Source organism: Ovis aries, chromosome 25, assembly GCF_016772045.2.
Source record: "Ovis aries strain OAR_USU_Benz2616 breed Rambouillet chromosome 25, ARS-UI_Ramb_v3.0, whole genome shotgun sequence".
Lineage (NCBI taxonomy): Eukaryota > Metazoa > Chordata > Mammalia > Artiodactyla > Bovidae > Ovis > Ovis aries.
The window spans coordinates 6,432,227-6,450,876 of NC_056078.1; the positions used below are offsets into that span (position 1 = coordinate 6,432,227).

The 18,650-nt window shown below is 45.9% G+C and overlaps 1 protein-coding gene across 1 annotated transcript in view; it reads left to right on the plus strand.

Moving 5' to 3' along the window:
- SLC35F3 (solute carrier family 35 member F3) overlaps nucleotides 1-18,650 on the plus strand; it is a 132,449-nt gene that overhangs the window by 23,324 nt on the left and 90,475 nt on the right. The gene's annotated exons all lie outside the window — the stretch shown is intronic.

An 18,650-nucleotide genomic window follows, 5' to 3' on the forward strand; every position in this document is an offset into this window, starting at 1 on the left:
TCAGAAGTGGTGAACACCCTTCCTCCGCCTCTAGCTCTTCACCCCAGGAATTCCTTTCTAGTAGGCGGGAGAAGGCAGCAGCTTCCAGAGATGGGCTGTGCTAAGTCCCCAGAAAGGGTAGAAACGGGAAAACTGTATGGCTCTGTCATCCTCCTCAGACTGGGCTGATAGGCCCATGGAGCCAGGTGAGCTGGCTCCTCCCTGTAACTTAGCTTCTCGACCCGCGGGTGCGCATGGCAAACACTTGATTGCTCATTTCCTCTCCGCACAAGACATTTCCTCTTTTGATTACGTGGTTGGAGCCGGGTGTCTGAATATCTGGCAGTGTTGCCATCAAAGTCAAAGCATTGTCTGAACTTTGTTGACTGTATTTACGCATGCATATTTTCTCATTGAAATGACCTCCCTTTAAAAGAGGCCAGAAGTCCAGATGCCAGCCCTCTGCCACAATGTATAGCAGGGTGCCCCAAACTCCTCCAGAGTCAGATGCTTAGTGTTGGCCCTGGGTTATCAACTATGCCCATCCCTAGTTCTCATGGTCACCCAAAGCTGAGGTCCTCTGTGACTATGTCAAGGACCTTACTATTGGCCCAAATCAGATCTACTCAGGAAAAAAAAAAAAAACAGGAAAGAATATTGGTCAAGGTGACCAGGTGGGCCTGGGGAATTTCTCTTTCATCAGCCTCAGAGGTGGAAAAAAATCTGGAAGTTGAGGGTTGTTCACTCCTTCACCACTGCCTTCTTTCCACCCCACCCCCTTACTTCCACGCCACCAAACCCCCTGTACAGTCACCTTGTCCCATTTACCATCTGGTTCAAACTTCAGCCCCGGTCTGAAAAAGTTGCAAGGTAGCCAAAAAACATCATTGAATTCAAGGCGTAAAGAGGTTTTAGGAATGAAGGTTACATGCTGATCAGAATTTTTTTCTGAGATTCTACCATTTTGTCAATGTCAAATTCAACTTGGAGGTGTGAGGCGCCAAAGTTTTTGAATGTTCAGAGATAATTTGGACTGGCTCCTTTAAAAGGCCAAGTGGTAAGTCAGAGCACTCGTTCTAGAGGAAGGAGCACTGGTGAGCTTTCAGTGACCAGCATCCCTTAGTGGAAAGGACTGGGAGCGAGTTCCGGAGACAGGCACGTGGCAGCCTGGAGCCCAGAACCGGAGCCCAGGCCTGGGGCATTGTCAGTGTTGACTGAAATCAGTGGCTTCATGGCCCAGCCAGAAATCACTCGAGAGGCACTTAATGTACCTCTTCTGAACAGCAGCTAAAAGCAGACTGAAACAGATTGGTTTAGAAACTTTAACAGAGCCCCAGATTGTCCCAAAGTCAAGAGAGAAATAATGGCCTGCTTTTAGTCGCAGAGAAAAGCAAATATTCAGTAAATAATGCATTAATAGTAAAGTCGCCCTGAGTGTATTCAGTTTGTAATTAGGAGTTTGCCTTTCTTTAAACAGAGTAGGATAGTATGCTGCTGCCTCTCGCAAAATGGGTGTATGTGCCCTTTCTTCATGGAGAATTGCTGGAGGGAAGATGAAATGGTCTTTCTCTGATTTGTTCAAACATGTGGACTCAAAGAGGGCTTCCCTGAGAGGCAACACCAGCTACTGCCCTAAGCACGTGTCTTTAACATGACGCTCACCTTGGGACAAGACTGGCATCACTGGCCATTTAGTGCAGGCCCAGCACCATTAATTAACTGTGCTGAAAACAACACAGGAGGAACCAGGCTCAGTTGGTTAAAAGGTCTACGGGGAAAAAAAAAATGCAAGATCATTGAAGCAGATTAAACATAGAAAGATGTCACACCTTGATTTCAGCTTATGGTCTGCCTGTTAAAAATATTTGGGAAAAATCAGGAGAGAATCATAGTGATGATTATGTCAGCTGAAGAACAGTGGAGGGCAAGGGGCAAAACCATAACTTGATTAGAGAAGCCAGGTAAAATCTTGCCCAATTTCTGTGCTAAAGCTGAGCTCACCACTTAAAAAAAAAAAAATCTTTCTGGTTATAAATTGTGTTCTGCTTGTGTCTAAACAGAGCTGCTGATTTTACCAGTCGATGATTGGGCATGCCAGTTAATCTAGGCACCACTGGAGGAGTGAAAGAATATTCTTTCTCAGAAAAGGGAGAGGAAAATGTTAACACCACAGACTTTACCTAGAAACTCATGACTACGTCACTTCTCAAACTGGGAGTTCTTTTTTTACTGGCTGTTTTTTTAAAATTATTAACATTTAGTTGATGTACAATATTATATAAGTTTTAGGTGTGCAGGCTAGTAATTCACAGTTTTTAGAGGCTATACTCCATTTATAGTTAATATAAAATATTGGCTGTTTCCCCACATTATACTGTATATCCATGTAGTTTGTTTTATACCTAATAGTGAGGCCAAATCAGGCCTCCATACCCCAACACCAAATTAAATCTCAGAGGCAGAGTTTTGGGTGAAGTAGAAAAAAATAGCTTTATTGCTTTGCCAGGTGAAGAGGACCACAGCAGACTAATGCCCTCGGAACTGTGTGTCCTGACCTGGAGGGCGGGGTGAGGAGTTTCATCTTAATGATTCAGAGAGGATGTGATCAGCTCACGGACATTCTTCTGATGGGTTGGTGGTGAGGAAAGTGGGAGTCAGCTTCATCAGCCTCTGTTGTTCCAATGGGTCTGGGGTCTACCTGCTTGTGGGCAGCACGCAGTTAACTTCTCCCACCTGGTGGGGGTTTCAGTATCTGCAGAATGGCTCAATCTTATTTTTCTGTGCCTCCCTGGAGGGGAACCAGGACCCTGCCCCAAGGCTGCACTCTTGTTTCTTGCCTGTTCCTTCCTCATCTCCAAATCCCCTCCCTTCCCTGATTAGCATCTATTTGAACCTGCTCTTTGGAACTCAGGGAAGGTCATGGAGGCTGAATGAAGCCTGTTTCCTGGAATCAAAAACTGGGGGTGTTGACTTAAAAAATAGTGACAACCTAAAAGTTGAGAGTTACGTTTTATTCAGTGGGGATTTTTAGGACTTCAGGGCTGGGAGACAGCATCTCAAGTAACCTGAGAGAACTGCTCCTAGGAGTCGGGGTGGGGGGTGGGAGTGGGATGGAGGCGGGTGTGGGTAGTGTCAGGTTATATAGAAGTTTGCAACTAAGGGCAAGTAATCGGAACATCAAAAGTATTTTTGTGAATTAAAGAAAACCAGATATCCCAAGTTAAGGAATTTAGCACTTTTCTACAAGATGCAAGAGTCTGGGCTCACTGAAATCATTCCTTTCACACGCATCTCAGCTACCCTAGGGGCCATATCCTGGGTTTCTTCACGTCGTGAGTTCCTCAGTGCTCACCACGGGGAGGGGCTGCAGCCTAGCGGCTGCCAGATTGTGCAGGCATTCCTCTCCTTCCCGAGTGCCCCAGAGGGCTGGAATCACTGGTAACTGTGACATCCTTGTTTACTGCTATACAGGAAATACTCCATTTCTCAGGGGATATAGAAAAGCTTTTGTGCCAGGAGCCCCACTGGGTCCTTTTTGGTATCAGTAATTTGTACATTTTAATCCCCTATCACGTTGGGAGTTCTTTAAACAGATATTAGGGTTCCCAGAAATCAAGGCAAACTGAAATCGCATCTTCCATGTTTGTACTTTTATTGAAATGAATGGAAAATCTGGAGTCAACTGAACAGTTGTATCTGGGTGAAAGTTTCAGCAGGAAGCTGGGGAGAGAAGGAAAAAGGTGAAGCTGGCCAGATAAGCCAACATTTCTAGTGGTTTTCAGGAAACAATCAGGTAGAAGTTTCTTTCCTTTTCAACCTCCCCGCTGAGGCTAGTTCCCCAACACGAGGCTAGAAAAGTCAGCCAAAGCACGGGGAGGAAATCATATATTGCCTCAAACTCCAAGCTGCTCAAACTCTGAGTCTCTGGGATCTTGTTGATGGGCCGAGGATGATTCCGTAGGTCTGGATGGACGTGAGGTTCTGCTTTCTTAATGAGCTCCCAGGAGTTGCTGGTGCTGCTGGCCCACGGGCTGCCCTTGGACTGCCAAGGCCCTGGAGGTCTTGAATCTCAGTTACACAGGTTTTAAAATGCTGCTGACCTGCTGAAATGTGGGAAGCAGGGCTCACCATACCATATCGATTGGCAGGTGACTCTCTTTGGGCCCCAAGGATGTTTGAGTCTGATCTGCTGCCACTTGCGAGGAAGAGGAGGCTCCTTGGGCAAGTCTTTTAAGCTCCAGGAGCCTCAGATGCTCGTTTGTAAACAGAGGGTGATGACACATGTACCGTTTAGCACAAAAGATTGTTGTGTGATCAAATGAGACACCATGCCCTAAAGGCTGTGAAATGCCATAAAAATGCCAGGAACTATCACTGTGTTGTGATATCCTCTATGTTGTACAAGGCAGCTAATAAAGTAAGCATGGGCTGCCTTGTACCCCATTGAGGATATCACAATACAGTGATAGTTCCTGGCATTTTTATGGCATTTCACAGCCTTTAGGATGAGTTGGCCTATTTAAACTGCAGGAGTGGATCTGCCAGGACTGCCCACCCCTGCAGAGTCATGCAGGTATTATACCTTGCAGAAATCAACTTGCAGGGACTTCCCTGGTGGTGCATTGGTGAAGACTGCACTTCCAATGCATTAGGCATGGGTTTGATCTCTGGTTGGGGAACTAAGATCCCACATGACTCACAATGCAACCAAAATAAATAAATAAAAAGAAATCAGCATGCAGGTCTGCTGACTGCACAAGGCATTCTAGAATGATCAGGCCTTCCTGATATCAGGCATTGTTCTCAAGAATTGGAGTGTGGGTGTGAAAACCTCCCAAACCCAGCTGTCCTGAATTTTCAGCCTCAAGCCTGTGGTCTCCGCAGTAACCTGCTATAAAAACTTCCTTCTTTCCCCAGATCATCAACATCCCCACCCTCACCGTCCCTGTTTCTCACTGACAGCCGGCCACAGAGATGCCCTGAGGTGCTCAGTACTCAGGGAGGCTTCTGACCAGAGGGATGCATGTGGGTGCTGTGGAAACTGCAGGCGTGACCTGAGAGGGGGTTCAGCTCCCAGGAGTCCGTGTGAAGCCGGGCGCCAGAGGGAGGCACGCAGGGGAAACTATGTCAGGTTCATGACCCTGGAAAGACTGTCGTGGGCAGGCATGGTGATGACATACAGCCTTCTAGCTTCTCTGACCCTGAGACACGTGGACAGTGTCTCTGATCCCAGAGGCCGCCAGGGCAAGCAGGAATCAGCCAGAGCAGATCTGGGGCACTCGCGACCTTATCAGGTCTTTCAGGAATTTCTTCCAGTGGTGACCTCTTTTCATGAGCCAGCGCTAGAACCTTCTGCTAACATGGGGCTGCCAGAAAAGGGAACGGTGCTGTGGGGACCAGTGTTTCCTTCTGCCTTTCGTAGTTTCAGCCTTCTGGAAGACAGCCAGTTGACTCTGCTTCAGAAACACTCACAGACGTTCTGAGCCAGGAAAGGCGAGAACACGGTTTTCATGCCTCTTGTCTGTCTTCTGTCCCGAGGGGCCAGGTGTGTGCTCCTGGCTGGACAGACTTACGTGGGATCCACAAGGGGTCTTGCAGCTGTAACGTTCGAAGTCTAATGAGCAGGGCGTCCCAAGCTGGAGGCCTGTGCCTTCTGGAAATGGTGACTGCACATCTTCCCAGGGACACAATTATCCATGTCCCTGTCCTCAAGGAGCTCACATCCCTGGAAGAGTCCAATAGACAAATGGATGAGGGTAGGCACAGGGGCCCCAGGGGAGAGGCCCAGGTGCTTGGGTCCTGGGGCAGATGGGGGGTTTCTTGGAGGAAATGACCAAGGAGCAGTCTCTTAGAAGATGAGCAGTTGGACCTGTAGGTGCTGAATCCTGGGGGGTATGGGAATGCACTAAGGCTGGCGGAGAGCCTGGTGCCTGAGAAGCTCTGATCCTGTGTGGGAGGTGAGTGGGGGAGGTCAGGAGGAGGGGAGGGCAGTGGGGGCAGACTGTGTGACTCCAGTGCATGCAGAGAGGTTTAGTTATGGTGTGAATGTTGGGAGAGGGTGGGGATGGCAGAAAAGTCATCAGATTGGATCTTTAGCAATACAGTAAGTCTCCCACATAGGAACCTTCCAGTTGCAAACTTTCAAAGATGAGAACATGCCTAGCTATTGTGCTGTACTACTGTATTTTTCAAGGTACTGTACTGTAAGATTTAAAATGTTGTCTTTATTTTCTCTCTCTGTGTGTGTGTGTGTGTGTGTGTGTGTGTGTGTGTGTGTGTGTGTGTGAAAGTAAAGGTTGCTCAGTCATGTCCGACTCTTTGCGAGGCCGTGGACTATACAGTCCATGGGATTCTCCAGGCCAGAATACTGGAGTGGGTAGCTGTTCCCTTCTCCAGGGGATCTTCCCGACCCAGGGATTGAACCCAGGTCTCCTGTATTGCAGGTGGATTCTTTACCAGCTGAACCCCCAGGGAAGCCCTGGTGTAAAGAGGTTTATTTGTTACTTCTGTGAGAGTCTTGTATTATTTGGGTACCTAGGCTAATTTTGTTGGGCTTATGAACAAACTGGACTTAGAAACGCACTGTCGTAACAGAACTTGTTCATACGTAGCGGGGCTTACTCTACCACTATCCCTCTGTCAAGGATAGGACTGAGGGCAAGTGGAGGCCAGGCCTGTTGAACAAGCACAAGTCCAATGTCTGTGTGTCAAGGATTTGACTGAAAAAAATACACAGCATAAGAACTGAGAATTATATTTTATTCAGCAGACATACTAAGAACTTAAGCCTGGGATACAGCCTCTCAGTGCTAAAGAATTACTCTGAAGATGTATGAGAGGAGCCAGAATATATAGGAGTTTTTGCAACCAAGACCAGATAGTCAGAATATCCAAAGATTGCCTTCATGCTTAGTTGCTCAGTCATGTCCTCTCTTTGCAACCCTATGGACTGTAGCCCGCCAGGCTCTTCTGACCATGGGATTTCCTAGGCAAGAATACTGGAATGGGTTGCCATTTCCTACTCCAAGGGTTCTTCCTAACCCAGGGATCAAACCCGTGTCCCTTGCATTAGCAGACAGATTCTTTACCACTGTGCCACCTGGAAAGCCCATTAAAAGATTACTGTTAATTAAAGAAAACCATATATCTCAGAGTTAAGGAATTTAGCCCTTTCCTATGTATGGCAAGATGTAAGAGTCTGGGCTCTTTGAAATCATCCCTTTGATGCAGCTCAGCTACCTGGGGCCAGTATCCTGTGCTTTCCCATCCTGAGTCCCTTCGGGGTGCAGGGTTGAGGGTGGCTTGGTGACGGGTATCCTGTTTGTTTCCATCCTGAGTCCCCTCCGTGCTCACTGTTGGGTGGCTCTAATGCGACAGCTTGACGGTTGAAACATCCTTTGTTTACTGACATGGCAGGTGACATTTTTCATCCACGAGGCATGCGGGCATGTGTCAGTGACACAGATGTTGTTCCAGAACTTAGGAGCTCACATCCAAGTGGGAGAGATGCCCATATGAAAAACAGAACGGGGTGTAAGGAGGAGAAGGCAGGGCAGACTGTCTGGGCTGCAGCTTGAGTACAAGGACAGGCTTCAGTTGACAGCAAGACTAACCAATCAGACAGTTAATGGACTTACTGTACCACTAGCCATGGGGAAACCATTAGGCGTTGGGTCAAGGGACTGGGGCTTTATTCCCCAGGCAGTGGGAGCCTCTGACAGTTTTTGAGTCCAGGGCTAATCCAATCAGAGCTGCTTTCAAAATTAAGAGTCCGAGTGCTAATTATATAATGGCACAGAACACGTGCCCATCTCATATCAGAGGCAGAATGATTCAGTATTACGGTTTTTGTTTGTTTGTTTGGAGTGCAGACCTTGAAGGCCGGGTCTTTTGCTGTGAATTGTCAGCTTCTCCTTCAGCTGAAAGCAAACTGTTAACATTGGTGAAAAGCATTTCAGTGGTTATTTTCTTGTCTAACTCTGGCATTCTGGAAATTGGAAGGGTATCTTCTCTCCGGGAAACACTGATATGTGTTTTTCAGGCCCATGGTGAACATGAAGGCGTGGCCAAGGTCGCCCCAATTAGCGATGCCCCAGCACGCCCAGCCCTCCTGGCACAGGTTGGGCCTCCCACCTGGTGGGAGCTGATGGGCCTCCTTGCTCGCTTTTGCTTCCCTGAGCCCTGAACGTGCCGTGACCCATTACTGCCACCAACAGTTCTCTCCAGAGGGTGAGGGCACTCGAAACAGAGCCACAGGGACCCCTCCATTCCAGGAACACAGAGACAGCCCTTCACTCATGACACAAAATCCGCCAAGGGACTGCTGTGTGTCAGGCACTGTTCTGGCTGCTCTGGAAATAGCGGTGACCTAAGCAAATGAAAAGCCCGGCCTTTGTGGAGCTTACCTCTTTGTTGGGAAGCAAACAAACAAAATAGAATAAGTCAGATGATGCTGAGTGCTCTGGAGAAAGATGGCGCAGGGCTGGAGTAGGAGTGCTGGGTGCAGAGGCATTGACGTCAGGCTGGGGGCCTGTGTGTCTGGGGCTTGTGGTTACTCCAGCATCTCCCTACCCCATCCAGACCCAGACGCCTGGGTTAGCCCCGGTCACTCGCTGACTCGGTCATGCTTTATTCATTCCTGCAGTGATGCACACTTGTGACTGTTCACTCTGACCATGCACTGTAGGGTGGTTCTGGGGAGGGGCGGTTCTGAGCACTTTGCTGCCCCTCAGATGTCTGTCTAAAGCCCCAGAGATGAAGCCATCTTTGCAGCCCAGGATACTGGAGTCCAGTGGCGAGGGAGTCTGACCAGATTGACCTCTATGGGGTCCAACAGTCCTATGTGACCACCAGCTCCAGGGCCGGGGATGGAGGAGAGGGCAGGATATCCTGCAAGCAGTCATCTTTGGGGGGCTTTCCTGGTGGCTCAGCAGTAAGGACTACACCTGCAATGCAGGAGACATGGGTTTGATCCCTGGGTGGGGAAGATCCCCTGGAGGAGATCTCAGCGACCCGCTCCAGTATTCTTCCCTGGGAAATCCCGTGGACAGAGGAGCATGGCGGGCTCCAGTACATTGGGTCACGAGTCCGACACTACTTAGCAACTAAACAGAAGTACAACAGTCATCCTTTTGCCATCCGTCTTCCTCCTAACTTGAAGCAGTCTTATTTCCAATAAGTTTCCCATCTTATTTCTAAGGATAAGTTTCCCATCTAAGAATTATCCACCCAAAAGCAACATGCTGCCTCCAGAGCCCTTGCAGTTGATGTTGTGGTTGTTGTTTGTTTTTTGTGATTGGTTTGGAGAAAATGGGCACAATATTTGGTAACTGTGGTTCTTCATTTAGCCTGTGTCTTCTGCTTGGTGGCAAATAACAGTAATTGTGCATAAATATCTTTAAGGGGGAAAGGGTAGGAATAAATCAGGAGGTTGGAATTAACAAATATACACTTTTATATATAAAATAGATAACCAACAAGGACCTACTATATAGCACAGGGAACTCTACTCAATATTTGGTAATAACCTATATGGGAAAAGAATCTGAAAAAGAAATATGTGTGTGTGTGTGTGTGTAACTCAGTAACTGTGCTGTACACCTAAAACTAACACGATGTTGTAATTCAACTATACTTCAGTTGGGGCTTCCCCGGTGGCTCAGTAGTAAAGAATCTGCCAGCATTGCAGTAGACATGGATTTGATTCCTGGGTCGGGAAGAGCCCCTGGAGGAGGGCATGGCAACCCACTCTAGTATTCTTGCCTGGAGAACTCCATGGACAGGGGAGCCTGGCAGGCTGCAGTCCATAGGATTGCAAAGGGTTGGACACGACTGAAACAGCTGAGCATGCATGCACATACTTCAATCAAAATAAAACATTTTTAAAAATAATCTTCATACCAGGAGACGTTGGTCAGGTTTGCTGCTGAGGCAGAGCTCCTTCCCCCTACAGACACACACACATAGTCAAGTGAGCGTCAGAACCTATGGTGTAGGCACAGGACAGTCCATAGTCAATGCTCTGAATCTAAGATGTCATGGTGGTCCCACTGTCAGCAGAGGCAGGAATGAGATGGGGGCGGCTGGAAAAGGCTTAGACAGTCTCTGCATGTTTTAAGACAGCATCAGAAACATTCAGGGCTGTGTCGGTGGAGAAATGAAACACAGAGCGTCATCCCTGTGCCCCCCGGGTTGTGACGCTGACCTCATGCCTTTATGCCACGTCCCCGCCGCCAGATCCCGGCTGCTCTGTCCTGCCATCGTGGCATTTGTAGTTTAGCTCACTTTGTTTCCCCGCGGGTGTCACTTCCACCCCACTTTCACATCTCGGTTCAACAGCTGCCAGCCTCATTGCGGAGGAGTTGAGTGACAGCCAGGCACGTGCAAAGTGGAGTCCAGAACATCCAAGAGTGACTTTTCAGCTTTCACTAAGGCAAACAGGATATCCTGTATTAGCTTCTGACCGCCCCTGTTCTCATGTACTTCAGTCACTGTTCAACCCCCAGTTACCTGAGGTCTCTGCTCATCCTTGAACAGATATCAAGAGTTTGTCTTTGCAGTGCAGTTGTTTTTCGGGAGGTTATGCCCTTGTAATTTCAGAGCTTGTCTAATTCAGCCGCAGCTGTGTGGTTTTTCTCAGGCAGTTTCATTGAAATTTTTCCAAAGGTTGACTCCAGTGTTCATATTTGTGGACTTGAAGAATGCTGGCCACTGAAATAATTGCCATAAGTGGGTGATTATGGCTCTTTGATGGCCAAGTTACCCCAGGCTGGGTTTATTAATAAGAGATATCGTAACAGCATTAGCACAAAGCACCAGGGTCACTGTGAATATTTGCAAGATCAGTATTAAAGGCATAAGAGGTGGAGAGCAGGGAATCTCCAGGTCCCAGAGGGAGATCTTCCAAGCAGTGGGTCTTGAGGGGCAGTTAACATTGTATGTCTTCCCTGTGGCTCAAGCAGTAAAGAATCTGCCTGCAATGCAGGCAATCCGGGTTTGATCCCTGGGTCGGAAAGGTCCTCTGGAGAAGGAAATGGCAATCCACTCCAGTATTCTTACCTGGAGAATCCCATAGACAGAGGAACCTGGCAGGGTACAGTCTGTGGGATCGCAAAGAATCGGACACAACTGAGTGACTAACACTACTGCTAACGTTGTACAGGTCAGGTGATGGGAAAAATCTCCTGTGCATTGCGTGAGGGAAGGTGCAAAGAGGTATAAGCAGGTGTGTGGGGGTTGCAGGAAGAGGGGACACTGCTAGAAGCCACCAGGAGGCACAGACCCTGCCATCCCACCAGCTCATGTCAAGCCATTTCTTACTTTCCATGTGCTTCCTAATCAAAGAATCAAGACTAACAAGCCAGCTCACAGGTGTGTTAGAATTTTAACATCTTACCACATTTAGGAAAAAAGATACCTGCATGGAGATCTCAAAGATGAAAAAGGAACTTTGACGATTCTTTAACCCAAATCATCCATACTAGTCAGAGCGGCCACAGATGCTCAGAGGAAGGGTGTGAGACCTTTGTTGGCTTCAATCCCAGACCTCTCCAGAAATGCTGCTGCTGCTAAGTCGCTTCAGTCGTGTCCGACTCTGTGCAACCCCACAGACGGGGGCCCACCAGGCTCCCCCGTCCCTGGGATTCTCCAGACAAGAACACTGGAGTGGGTTGCCATTTCCTTCTCCAATGCATGAAAGTGAAAAGTGAAAGTGAAGTCTCAAATGCTAGCAGGGCATAAATGGTCGATACTGTTTCCTCATAGGAAGGAATGTGGAGGCAGCACCGGACAGGATAGATGATGCGGGGGGACGGCGGAGAGGATGCTACCAGCCTATCTTGGAGCACTGGGATAAAATGATAAGAACGTGGCTTGCCATTAGTCAGCTGATGTTTGAAACCCAGCTTTGCCTTTATTTGGCTATATTGCCATGATTTAGTAAACCAAAAGCTCTAAGCCTCGCTCCTTAGCTATAAAATGGAAACCCTAATTCCTACTTCTGAGGGTTGCAATTGACAGTTCCCTTATTCCAGGCTCTCCTAGTTTCTGCAGAGATCTGGTGTTTGAACTGAACACAATTAAATATGCTAGTGTCTATAAAACCTCAAACCTCACCTGGTCCAGAGGTTTCTGACCCATCTTTGGTTGACTCCAAATGTGAATTTCCAAACTCACACAAATCCTGCCTCCTGCTCTCTGCAGATCGTAATATGATGGTGATGGTGATGATGGTAGTGATGGTGGTGATAATGGTGATGGTGATGGTGAGATGAAGGTGATGGTGATAATAGTGATGGCGATAAGGATGGTGATAATGAGGATGATAGTGATGGTGATGATAATAATGGTCATGACGATGGTGGTGATGGTGATGACGACGATGATGGTGATGTGTTGGAAAACATGCCAACCACACATTGACTGAGTCTTTCTCCTCCTGAGGATTCAGATAAGTCGTGTAGCCAGTGGGGAGCCCATGGCAGAGAGGACAGCTCCATGTCTTGTTATTATTTTGGCCTGTTGGGAAAGAGGCATTTCTTGGCAGAAGTGAGCTTTGAGACAAGTTTGCCAGGAAAGGGGCAGAGAACTCATGTGGTCCATGCCACGGTCATGTCATCTAGAGTGATCTGAGGGTAAGACAAAAATGCAAGGTGATTCATATGTCTCGGCGGCGGTGTCCTGTCAAACTCTTGATGTTATTTTTGGTTCATTGAAGCTAAAAAAGGAAAGGGGGTGGAAATGCTGGTGCTGTGCGGATTGCTAAAGCGCCACCCTGCTCCACCCTCTTTCTTCTGCAGGCAGCACCCTAGCCTTGATGCATGCGACGCAGAGCTGAATTGGAATGGCCACCCCTGACCCTGGGCACAGACATTGTAATGCCTTGCAAATCGCTCACCTCGCTTCCTTCCCCATGTAGTATTTGCACACCTACTAGTGTGATCCTTGCACCAGGCCCCAAGGATGCAGAGAGGAGCATGGCAGAGGGAGGGAATCCCAGGCACTGAAGTCCATCTGGCTCGGGTCTCAAATCCACTGTTTACAAAGCCACATGATGAATCGCCACTACCCAGTGGTGACTTAAATGGGAAGGAAATCTTTAACAAAAAGGGGTTATATGGGTACATATACCTGACTCACATTGTTGTACAGAAGAAACTACCAAACATTGTAAAGCACTGTACTCCAGAAAAAGTTTTTAAGAATAGTAATATGAAAATCATATGACTAAAAAAATTCTGCATGACTCCGAAGTTTCATTTCTGTTCAGTGATCTGATATTGAACAATGGGCCAATAATGCCTATTTCCACAGGCTGGCTGTAGGATCAGGGTACTTGTTTGACCTTGACTGTTGATTGGGACTGAATTAACAGCGGTCACAGCTCCTCTCACTACTAGAACAATTATTGCTGGGGTGGTGGTGGTTAATTTACATTCTCTACCTTAACAGCCTTACTGCACGTGCCATGCTTCTCTGAGCTATTTCACTTCTAACTGAGTCCCAGAGCAAAAAACTTTTGTGTGCATTCATTATCTCCTATATTATTTCATTATATGACATTCACTCCTCAGTTAGGAAATTGGGAACTTATGGGAAAAGCAATCACTGGAAATTGTTATGCCTGATTTTTTTGTGGTTCTAAACTTTATTTCTGTTATTTTTATATTCTTTTCCATTATTGTTTATCACAGGATATTGAATATAGTCCCCTGTGCTGTACAGTAGGACCTTGTTGTTTATGCATCTTAAATATAATAGCTTACATTTGCTAACCTAAGTCTCCCATTCCATCCCTCCCTCAGCCCCTTCCTCTTTGTATTATGCCTAATTTTTATTTTTTTTTTATTTTTTTTTAGTTTTTTATTTTTTAAATTTTAAAATCTTTAATTCTTACATGCATTCCCAAACATGAACCCCCCTCCCACCTCCCTCCCATAACATCTTTCTGGGTCATCCCCATGCACCAGCCCCAAGCATGCTGTATCCTGCGTCAGACATAGACTGGCGATTCAATTCACATGATAGTATACATGTTAGAATGTCATTCTCCCAAATCATCCCACCCTCTCCCTCTCCCTCTGAGTCCAAAAGTCCATTATACACATCTGTGTCTCTTTCCCTGTCTTGCATACAGGGTCGTCATTGCCATCTTCCTAAATTCCATATATATGTGTTAGTATACTGTATTGGTGTTTTTCTTTCTGGCTTACTTCACTCTGTATAATCGGCTCCAGTTTCATCCATCTCATCAGAACTGATTCAAATGAATTCTTTTTAACGGCTGAGTAATACTCCATTGTGTATATGTACCACAGCTTTCTTATCCATTCATCTGCTGATGGACATCTAGGTTGTTTCCATGTCCTGGCTATTATAAACAGTGCTGCGATGAACATTGGGGTACATGTGTCTCTTTCAATTCTGGTTTCCTCGGTGTGTATGCCCAGAAGTGGGATTGCTGGGTCATAAGGTAGTTCTATTTGCAATTTTTTAAGGAATCTCCACACTGTTCTCCATAGTGGCTGTACTAGTTTGCATTCCCACCAACAGTGTAGGAGGGTTCCCTTTCTCCACACCCTCTCCAGCATTTATTGCTTACAGATTTTTGGATCGCAGCCATTCTGACTGGTGTGAAGTGGTACCTCATTGTGGTTTTGATTTGCATTTCTCTAATAATGAGTGATGTTGAGCATCTTTTCATGTGTTTGTTAGCCATCCGTATGTCTTCTTTGGAGAAATGTCTATTTAGTTCTTTGGCCCATTTTTTGATTGGGTCTTTTATTTTTCTGGAGTTGAGCTGCATAAGTTGCTTGTATATTTTTGAGATTAGTTGTTTGTCAGTTGCTTCATTTGCTATTATTTTCTCCCATTCAGAAGGCTGTCTTTTCACCTTGCTTATATTTTCCTTTGTTGTGCAGAGGCTTTTAATTTTAATTAGATCCCATTTGTTTATTTTTGCTTTTATTTCCAGAATTCTGGGAGGTGGATCATAGAGGATCCTGCTGTGATTTATGTCTGAGAGTGTTTTGCCTATGTTCTCCTCTAGGAGTTTTATAGTTTCTGATCTTACATTTAGATCTTTAATCCATTTTGAGTTTATTTTTGTGTGCGGTGTTAGAAAGTGATCTAGTTTCATTCTTTTACAAGTGGTTGACCAGTTTTCCCAGCACCACTTGTTAAAGAGATTGTCTTTACTCCATTGTATATTCTTGCCTCCTTTGTCAAAGATAAGGTGTCCATATGTGTGTGGATTTATCTCTGGGCTTTCTATTTTGTTCCATTGATCTATATGTCTGTCTTTGTGCCAGTACCATACTGTCTTGATGACTGTGGCTTTGTAGTAGAGCCTGAAGTCAGGCAAGTTGATTCCTCCAGTTCCATTCTTCTTTCTCAAGATTGCTTTGGCTATTCGAGGTTTTTTGTATTTCCATACAAATCTTGAAATTATTTGTTCTAGTTCTGTGAAAAACGTGCCTGGTAGCTTGATAGGGATTGCATTGAATTTGTAAATTGCTTTGGGTAGTGTACTCATTTTCACTATATTGATTCTTCCGATCCATGAACATGGTATATTTCTCCATCTATTAGTGTCCTCTTTGATTTCTTTCATCAGTGTTTTATAGTTTTCTATATATAGGTCTTTAGTTTCTTTAGGTAGATATATTCCTAAGTATTTTATTCTTTTCGTTGCAATGGTGAATGGAATTGTTTCCTTAATTTCTTTTCTACTTTCTCATTATTCGTGTATAGGAATGCAAGGGATTTCTGTGTGTTGATTTTATATCCTGCAACTTTACTATATTCATTGATTAGCTCTAGTAATTTTCTGGTGGAGTCTTTAGGGTTTTCCATGTAGAGGATCATGTCATCTGCAAAGAGTGAGAGTTTTACTTCTTCTTTTCCAATTTGGATTCCTTTTATTTCTTTTTCTGCTCTGATTGCTGTGGCCAAAACTTCCAGAACTCTGTTGAATAGTAGCGGTGAAAGTGGACACCCTTGTCTTGTTCCTGACTTTAGGGGAAATGCTTTCAATTTTTCACCATTGAGGATAATGTTTGCTGTGGGTTTGTCATAGATAGCTTTTATTATGTTGAGGTATGTTCCTTCTATTCCTGCTTTCTGGAGAGTTTTTATCATAAATGGATGTTGAATTTTGTCAAAGGCCTTCTCTGCATCTATTGAGATAATCATATGGTTTTTATTTTTCAATTTGTTAATGTGGTGAATTACATTGATTGATTTGCGGATATTGAAGAATCCTTGCATCCCTGGGATAAAGCCCACTTGGTCATGGTGTATGATCTTTTTAATGTGTTGTTGGATTCTGATTGCTAGAATTTTGTTGAGGATTTTTGCATCTATGTTCATCAGAGATATTGGCCTGTAGTTTTCTTTTTTTGTGACATCTTTGTCAGGTTTTGGTATTAGGGTGATGGTGGCCTCATAGAATGAGTTTGGAAGTTTACCTTCCTCTGCAATTTCTGGAAGAGTTTGAGTAGGATAGGTGTTAGCTCTTCTCGAAATTTTTGGTAGAATTCAGCTGTGAAGCCATCTGGACCTGGGCTTTTGTTTGCTGGAAGATTTCTGATTACAGTATCAATTTCCGTGCTTGTGATGGGTCTGTTAAGATTTTCTATTTCTTTTATGCCTAATTTTTAAAGCAAAATCAAACCATATTCTCTTATATAGCCAGGGTCTATGCTGAGCACGTCCTGGAGTCAGCCTCCCCACTCCACCAAAACACTTATTTTTGGCCATGCCGGGAGGCTTGTGGGAATCTTAGTTCCCTGACCAGGGATTGAACCTGGGCCTTTGGCAGTGAAAGTGCAGCGTCCTACCACTGGACCACCGGTTCAGTTCAGTTGCTCAGTTGTGTCCAACTCTTTGTGACCTCATGGACTGCAGCACACCAGGCCTCCCTGTCCATCACCAACTCCTGGAGTCACCCATACTCATGTCCATTGAGTCGGTGATGCCATCCAACCATCTCATCCTCTGTCATCCCCTTCTCTTCCCATCCTCAATCTTTCCCAGCATCAGGGTCTTTTCAAATGAGTCAGCTCTTCACATCAGGTGGCCAAAGTATTGGAGTTTCAGCTTCAAATCAGTCCTTCCAATGAGCACCCAGGACTGATCGCCTTTAGAATGGATTGGTTGGATCTCCTTGCAGTCCAAGGGACTCTCAAGAGTCTTCTCCAACACCACAGTTCAAAAGCATTAATTCTTCATCACTCAGCACCAGGGAAAGTCCCAAAACACGTTTTGTCTACTTCAAGGATGAACCAGAGCAGACCAGGCCCCCTTGGGCCAATGTTCCCCTCCACTCACCACCCAGGTCTGTCTGGGCCTGTCGTGCTTGGGTGCATGGCAGGGCTGGGAGCGGAGGGGGGTGAGTCCCCAGCTGGGGGTCCCTGAGAAACTTCAGGTGCCTTCCCCAGTGTGGACCCCTTTGTTCTAAGAGAGGCTCCAGCGGTTGGTGGGTCTCTGGTACCTCAGAGCCCTTGAACCTGGCTCTGCCGAGGTCTTTGTCATTGAAAGTACATCTTGGTTTAGTGGCCACACTTCATAGCATTTAGTTGAGTTTGTCACAAAAGATGACAAATCTAACTGCCTTTTTTGGATGTTTGTACAAATTCTATTCTCGTGCTTCCTGGACCTTTTAAAATAGAATTATAGTCATTTCATTTACCTCCTCAGCTGTTTTAAAAAACAAAATGATTTATGTACTTACTGTACCATTTCAGAGCACATCAGGATCCTTTCACGCTTTTCTTTTCTAAGTGCCTGACTTTATGACACTTACGTTGAATGAGTTACTCTCTACCATACATACATAATTAATTTATAGTGTAAACGAAATTAAAAGCACTGGAAACTAAAGCTCCCTCATTGCAGGAATATCTCATGAGGACCATTCTATGGAATATTTTCTTGTGCATTTCTCTAGGTTGTGGGGGGCGGGGGGTGGAAATGCAAGTGAATTTTTTCAGTGATGAACTTTAGATGCTCCAAGAGGATGGAGACCGGCTTGTAAATATTTTGTTATGGATTAGTGTTGAGGCAGGAGGATTGGGTCTTTTCGGTGTTTTGTTGGTTGTCTTTCAAACGTTTGGTTTTATGAAAGTTAGGTGAAAGTTGGTGTGTTTAAGCCCAGCTTGGAGAGAACCCTTGTTTCTTGGTGAAGGTGTTTTCTCCTTCACCTAGAGAAGGAGATGGAATAGAGAGCAGATGGAATTGACAAGGCAGACTGAGGGGCATGTGCACACGTGCATTTTACAGGATCCTTCTGGGGGACTTGTGAGGCTTTGTACATCTTCCTTGGAGAGGAGGGACGGAGCCTCGTAAGCTTCCCGGCCATGTCCCCAGCTCTCCAGGGGAACCAAGTCCCTGGCAATTCATAGTCACTGGCACCGTGAAGCACTTTCAGATTATCCTGCAGCAGAGATAGGGACATCCATCACGAGGTCCCTGCTCTTCCTACCACACTATGGGATTGTTGCCTGAAGAAGTATCTGGCTAGGAACTATATCTCCCAGCCTCCCTCTGCATCTACATTGGGCCAAGGGACTTCCCCCAAAGGTGGTCAACAAAGGTAACTCAAGGGCGAGCAAACATTTCCCACCTTCTTCCCTGCCCCACTGCCTGCCTGCACAGGATTCCCATGTTCTTAA